Genomic DNA, 7011 nt, shown 5'->3' with positions numbered 1-7011 from the left:
TAGTTAGCTTGTTCCTGCTCACCCTCTGCTTCTGTATTCATTCCTTCTTGGGTTGCTGATGAGGTGGTGATTGCTGCTACTTGGTTCCTCTCCATCTTCTTGGTAAGATCAGCCAGCTGCTTGGTAATCAGCTTGTTCTGGGCCAGCAATGCATCCACGTTATTTAGCTCCATCACTCCTCTAGTGTTGCCTCTTTCAGAAGCATAGAAGTAGTCATTCTCAGCTACAGTCTCAATGACATCTATGGCTTCTTCTGTGGTCTTTTTCTTGTTCAAAGATCCCCCAGATGAGTGGTCTACTGCCTTCTTTGATTCATAAGAGAGACCTTCATAGAAGATGTGTAACTGCACCCATTCATTGAACATATCTGGCGGGCACCTTCTTGTCAAGTCCTTAAACCTCTCCCATGCTTCATATAGAGTCTCACCATCTTGTTGCCTGAAGGTTTGTACCTCAGCTCTCAACCTGTTGATTCTTTGAGGAGGATAGAATCTCACCAAGAATTTGTTCACCACATCTTTCCAGGTTGTTAAACTCTCCTTCGGAAAGGATTCCAGCCATTTAGATGCTTTGTCCTTGAGTGAGAAGGGAAACAGAAGCAGTCTATAGGTGTCAGGATGAACACCATTAGACTTCACAGTATCACATATCCTCAGGAATGTGGTGAGATGTTGATTGGGATCTTCTTGGACACTTCCTCCGAATGAACAGTTGTTCTGAACAAGGGTGATAAGCTGTGGCTTTAGTTCAAAGTTATTGGCATGTATGATTGGCTTTTGGATGCTACTTCCACAGTTTCCTGGGTTTGGAATGATATAAGAGCCTAGAACTCTTCTTTCTTGTCTAGCATGATGCACTGGACCTTCTCTGCTATGGTTGTGAGCCTCTTCTTCATGATGGTTCTCCATATTCTCATCCATGTCTGATTCAAAGTACTCTTCCTCTTCCTCAGCACCAACAACTCTCTTTCTTCTTGCTTCCCTCCTTAATCTAAGGAAGGTCTTCTCAGGTTCAGAATCAACAGAAGTTGAAGCCTCGCTTCTTCTACCTGTCATACAACCAACAAGGCCAAAGCAAAAGGGAGATAGAGAATATTCTTGTTAAAAATGCTGTTAGTGTGAGTGATGTAATATATCAAACAGTTAGTGGGTTAGTGGACTAAATTGTAACAAATACGAGAACACCACAAACGGGTAGGGGTAAAGGGAAGAAAATAACTGAAACTGAAAGTAAATCACTCAAACAGAAATTAAATCAAACAAAATAAAAATGCTCAATCTAGTTATCCACCAATTTAATCATTGTTGATACAAAATCAATCCCTGGCAACGGCGCCATAAACTTGATGCACGAAAACTTGTCTCTCAACAATTTTCCCTCGGTAAGTATACCGAATTGTCGTCAAGTAAAAACTCATAATAGAGTGAGGTTGAATCCCACAGGGATTGATTGGTCAAGCAACTTTAATTGGAGGAATGTTCTAGTTGAGCTAAGCAGAATTTGATTGGAGAATTGCGGGAAATTAAATGGCAGAAAGTAAATGGCAGGGAATGTAATTACTGGAAATAAAGGACTGAATGTAAATGACAGAAAGTAAATTGCAGAATCTTAAATAGGGAATGGGAAGATGAACATAAAAGTAAATGGAAGAAAGTAAATAGAATGGGTAAGATCAGAAATGGGGAGTTCATTGGGCTCAGGAGATGTTGTATTCTCCGGATCAAGTTCATTTTCATCTCTTCCTCAATCAATGCATTCATTGATCTCCTTGGCAATCTTAAGTGATTGAATTCCAATTCCTTGGTAATTCAATCTCTCAAATCTTGATCAATAGCCAATTCCTTGGTCTAATCACTCATGAGAAGAGATGAAGTGTTGTCACTGATTATACCACATGTATTCCCAAATCAAAATGTTGGTAGGATTATATGTCACTATATCCATCCAAACCCCAATTTGGTCCAACATGAGAAAGCATTTCTAGCATGATCTCTTCATTCTTCTTCCAAGTTTCCGAAGAGATCCAAGTATGAATAGCTTCTTTTCTAAGACAACTACCCTATTGGATGAAGATTGAAAGCTTTCTAGTAAAATCAAGAGAAAAGAAAGAAGAAGAATAATGAAAACTATTATTGATCCATCAAATTACAACAGAGCTCCCTAACCCAATGAAAGGGGTTTAGTTGTTCATAGCTCTGGGAATGGAAAACAAAGATGGAAAATACATTCTCAAAGTAAAACTAAAAGTGCAGAGAAAGTAAAATTATACAGAGAGTAGTTCTCTCAATGCCCCCTCCAAATGTGCCCTTCTCTAGTTCAAAACTACTCCTATATATACTACTCTTCTGATCTTCTAGTTGCCTCTTCAAGTCTTTGGATATGGGCCTTTGGATCTTAAGCTGAAGTAGTTTGGAATCTTCAGTGGGCTCAGCTTTACTTGCAGAGAAAGTGTGAAGTAGGCATGGACTTTAGCTAGGACGTTAGTGGCGTTAACGTTAAGTGAAAATGTGGGTTCGAGAACGTTAGTGACAATCACCTTTTTCACTAACGTTCCTAGCCCAAGATGGTTCACGTTAACTTCAACGTTAGTGGCACTAACGTGACCACTAACGTTGCCTCTTAGTCCATCGCAAGTGTTATTGGCATTCACCTTTGCCAATAACGTTGCTCTTAGCCCCCCTTTTCTCACATTAGAGTCCACGTTAGTATAACTAACGTGGCTCTTAACGTGAGCATGCCTTAGCCTCGAGAGCGTTAGTGACACTTACCTTTGTCACCAACGCTCCAAATGCCCCTTCTCACATTAGTGCCTCACGTTAATTGTCTTAACGTGGCCACTAACGTGGTGGTGATTGCCATCTCCAACGTTAGTGACAAAGGTGAGTGTCACTAACGTTGGCTCATCATTTCTTTCCTCCATGTTAGCTTCCACGTTAATGCAATTAACGTGGCAACTAACGTGGCTCATAGTGGCTTGGTCCAACGTTAGTGACAAAGGTGAGTGTCACTAACGTTGGCGATTCCTTGCTCCTCCCACGTTAGAGTTCACGTTAATGTAGTTAACGTGACTTTTAACGTGGCCAATTGGGCTTAGTCCAACGTTAGTGACAAAGGTGAGTGTCACTAACATTGGCATTGTCTTCCCTTTCCACGTTAGAGTTCACGTTAACTGAGTTAACGTGACTCTTAACGTGGCTAATTGCCAATTTGGAGCGTTAGTGGTATTCACTTTTACCAATAACGCTGGAGCTCCCTTTCTCTCCACGTTAACTACCACGTTAATGTAGTTAACGTGGCAATTAACGTGGGCCATGATTGTTTCGAAGGCATTATTGGCAATCACTTTTCTCATTAACGTTGCAAGTTTATTCCCATTCCACGTTAGTGGTCACGTTAATTAGATTTAACGTGGCTGCTAATGTGGCTCTTCCTTGCTTCCTTTGTCCTGAAATCAAGCAAATAAAGTGCATCAAAGCTCTAATCTAAGTTATGAAACATGCATTATCCAATTTGTCATTCAATTCATGCATAATTCTCATAAAATCACATGAACATCACAATGTTTGCTTGAATCAAGATGTAAGTGATTATCTACCCAAAACTTGTTATTAACTAAGAAAATGCATGAAACTACCCTAAAATAGTAAAGAAAAGGTCAGTGAAACTGGCCAAAATGCCCTGGCATCAGGATGCAACACCATATATTTTACAGAGAGTTGGGCCCTTCTTGTGCAAGCACTGAGCCTATAGCCCAACTCGTCCCACGTGGACGCGCACAGCATGCGTGCGCGTCCATGCACTTTTAAGGGAAGGCACGCGAGCGCGCACATCGCGCTTGCGCGCCACTAGACTAGATGGCAGTGCACGCGGACGGCACATTCTGCGTGCTCGTCCCTCAGCTGCTGGCACCAGCCCATACATTTTCCAAAGAGTTATACTGTCGTTGGGCCAGCACTAAGCGTTCAGCCCAACTCGTAGCACGTGGACACGTTGATGATTAGACTTTTAACGGTTTAGAAATTCACAAATGAAGTCTCGTTGCAAGTATAGTTTCTAAACCAACATCAATCCTTTCATACAAAAATCTGTTTGTCACAAGTAACAAACCCCTAAATTTATAAACCGAAGTATGGAACCTCGGGTCGTTCTCCCTAGGAATTGCAATAAGATGTCCTTGTTATTGGTTATGAAGTATCTTTGGGGGTTTTTTGAGATAGGAGACAAGTAATGTAAAATGCAATGAAAATAAACTAAAAACTATGAAAAGCTCTTGGCAAGGTTATGAGAATTGGAAGTCCTATCCTCGTTATCCTCCTCAATTGTGATGAGAATTGTCCATTGCTACCACTTAGTTATCCTCTAACCATGGAGGAAAGTCAAGTGGATGAATCAAATTAATTCCACAAGTCCTAGCCAACTCCCAAGGGAAAGACTAGCTTTAGTGGTATCCAAATCAATTAGCAACTTCTAGTTGTCAATCAACAAAGGAATTAGATAATTCAAGAGTCACTAATTACTCTACCAAAGCCAAGAGGAACAAATTCTACACTAAAATCCAACCAAGCATTTCATCAAACACTTGGAAGGCATAAAAAGAAGCATAGTAAATTGATAACAAAATAGAATCTAACAACAATAGAATGTAAGAAATCAACAACAACAATCAAAGGAAATACAATTATTATGAATTAACTCATATTGAATTGAAAGAAAATAGAAGGAACAAGAGTAGATCTACAGCAAAATATAGAAACAACATAAAGGAAATTACAACAAAAGAATAGAGGAATCATGAATGTAACAACATAGAATTGAGAGGTAGAAAAAGAAGAAAGCATGAATTGAAACCTAGATCTAGATTATTGAACTAAACCTAATCCGAATTCTAATCCTCGAGAGAAGTGAGAGCTTCTCTCTCTAAAACTAACTTTTCCTCCAAAAATTAAACTAAACCAAACTAATGTGTGAAAGTATGTTAATTCTCCTTCAATCCTTGGCTTAAATAGCATCAGAAATAAGTTGGATTGGGCCCACAAGGCTTTAGAATTCGCTGGCCACGAGTTGCATTAAGTAAATTATGTGGCACCATCGATGCGTACGCGTACTGTGCGCATGCGCGTCTCTATGCGAAATGCAACCATGGCAAATCTAATATCATTTCGAAGCCCCAGATGTTAGCTTTCCAACGCAACTAGAACCGTGTAATTTGGACCATTGTAGCTCAAGTTATGGCCGATTAAGTGCAAAGAGGTCGGCTTGACAGCTTTTGTGATTCCTTCATTTCTTCATGAGTTCTCCATTTGTACATGCTTTTTTCTTCATTCCCTTGATCCAATCTTAGCCTCCTAAATCTGAAATCACTTAACAAACATATCAAGGCATCTAATGGAATCAAGGTGAATTGAATTTAGCTATTTTAAGTCCTCAAAGCATGTTTTCCCTCTTAAGCACAATTAAAGGAGAAGTTATAAAACCATGCTATTTCATTGAATAAATGTGGGTGAAAGGTTATAAAATCCCATAAATCAAGCACAAGATAAACCCTACACATGGGGTATATCAACCTCCCCACACTTAAACCAAGCATGTCCTCATGCTTAAACCAAGAGAAAGCAAAGGGTATCAACATTTATTCAATGTGAACTAATCTAAATGCAACCTAAACTATATGCATCTGTCTATGTGAATGCAACTAAATGGGAAATGATTCTACCTACTTAGTTAAAAATAAATCAATCTCTAAGATATACATGAACAAGTAGGGCTAAGGTCCCATGACGACTCATGAATCCTACCAATTTAAATATCAAAATGAAGTTCAAGTAGACTTGCAAGAAGAATGCTCATGAAAACCGGGAATCAAGGAATTGAGCATCGAACCCTCACCGGAAGTGTTTGCACTCTAGTCGCTCAAGTGTGTAGGGCCGATTCTCTCAATTCTCCCCTACTCATGCTTTCTAAGATTTGTTTTTCTTCTAATAATCAACATATATTTCATGCATGCATACAAGTATCATGAGGTCTTTTCTTTAGGTTGTAATTGGGCTAGGGTCAAGGTAAGGATGTATATTTGGTAAAGTGAGCTTGAAATTTGAATGTTTGATAAGCTTAAACTTCCCACCTAACCTTTGACATCCTATACAATTTCAAAACTAACCTAACTACCCATTTTTCTCACTTTTTTTCACATACTCATGCATTTCTTTTCATTTCACAACACTTATGCATTGACCCTTATTAAGCTTTGCTTTGGGGCATTTTGTCCCCTTTTATTTCTTTCTTTTTCTTTGTTTCTTTCTTTTTCTATTTTTTTTCTTTTCTTTTCCCTATTGTTTTTTTCCTTTTCCTTTTCATTTTTCTCATTTTTTTTCTATATACAAGATCATCAATGCATAAGGTTTTACATTCATTACACATGAGCATGTACCCAATTTCCAATATTTACAACAAAAATATAAAACTACCTTTTTATTCACCTAATGTCCCAAGACTTCCCACACTTAAATGACACACACACACACACTAGCCTAAGCTAATCAAAGATCCAAATAGAGGACTTTTATTATTTTTCGCTTTAGGGCTTGTAATGTGCTAAATTAAAGAACAAGTGGGTTAATCGTAGGCTCAAAGTTGGCTAACAATGGAAGATAAAAGGTAAGGCTATTTGGGTAAATGAGCTAAATGAAATGATGGCCTCAATCATATAAATGCACGAATACACAAAATAATGGACATAAAGAATCAAACAAATCAAAGATCACAATCATAGAAAGAGAACAATGCACACAAGAAGGGAAAATAAGTGGTTATAAGATGTAACCACACCATTAGGCTCAAATCTCACAAGCTTGTGTTCTTAGCTCAAAAACCATGTTCAAAATAAATTCTTTTAAGCAAGCTTAGCATAAAAAATTTTTCAAATTGGTAGGTCGCCCTAAAAATAATTTCTTGGAAAAGAAATCATCACCCTAACCAAGTAGTCCTAATAGGAAAGAAGTGGTAAAAATATGT

The 7011-nt window shown here is 38.5% G+C and overlaps 1 non-coding gene across 1 annotated transcript; it reads left to right on the top strand.

Annotated features, from left to right (window-relative positions):
• The first annotated feature begins 360 nt into the window (after positions 1-360).
• LOC112780808 (small nucleolar RNA R71) lies at positions 361-467 on the top strand. The gene has a single exon (XR_003191622.1). It is a non-coding gene; the product is annotated as a small nucleolar RNA R71 (small nucleolar RNA).
• The last annotated feature ends 6544 nt before the right edge of the window (positions 468-7011 follow it).

This window comes from Arachis hypogaea, chromosome 19 (genome assembly GCF_003086295.3).
Source record: "Arachis hypogaea cultivar Tifrunner chromosome 19, arahy.Tifrunner.gnm2.J5K5, whole genome shotgun sequence".
NCBI classification, from domain to species: Eukaryota; Viridiplantae; Streptophyta; class Magnoliopsida; order Fabales; family Fabaceae; genus Arachis; species Arachis hypogaea.
This window is presented reverse-complemented; position numbering and strand designations above follow the sequence as displayed.